The sequence below is a fragment of the Aplysia californica genome, unplaced genomic scaffold, assembly GCF_000002075.1.
Source record: "Aplysia californica isolate F4 #8 unplaced genomic scaffold, AplCal3.0 scaffold00456, whole genome shotgun sequence".
Lineage (NCBI taxonomy): Eukaryota > Metazoa > Mollusca > Gastropoda > Aplysiida > Aplysiidae > Aplysia > Aplysia californica.
This window is the reverse complement of record NW_004797726.1, coordinates 162,029-162,588: the sequence shown is the minus strand read 5'-3', so window position 1 is coordinate 162,588 and position 560 is coordinate 162,029.

Below are 560 nucleotides of genomic sequence, written 5' to 3'. Positions count from 1 at the left end.
CTCTGTGGTGTAGTGGTCAGGCTCCTTGTCGTCACACGCTGCAGAAGACGTGAGCTCGGTTCCCGGGTGGGAATGTTTTTACTTATTCGTGTACATTGTGTTTCCATTCGTGACCTCAGTGCTTTGTTGTCGTATATCCATTTTAAATAACAGTGAAAACAGTTCGTAACGAACAGTAAAGTTAAGAAGAAGTCACATTTTCACTGTTAAAAAAATGGAGACTCAACGAGAAAGCACCGAGGTCGCAATATGATGTTTGGGTGCAAGACTCAGAAAATCCCAATTGCGAAATGGCTACTAGTCTGTTGGAATGTTCAGTTCTAGCCCACTCAGCCCGGGTCGAAGAAGCCCGCCTTCCGTAATATGATCTCAGATCGTCTCATTTGGGATGTAACACGCTGACAGTATATAAGGGTTACGGTTGCATGTGGTGGGCGTTGTTAGGTGAGCAGATTCTCTGTCTGAAGAACAGATGTGTACGTGCATAACCGAACATCAGCATACATAAAGATGTCTGTTCTGCAATAGTTGCCTTCTTTCACTGACTGTGTGTGTGTGTG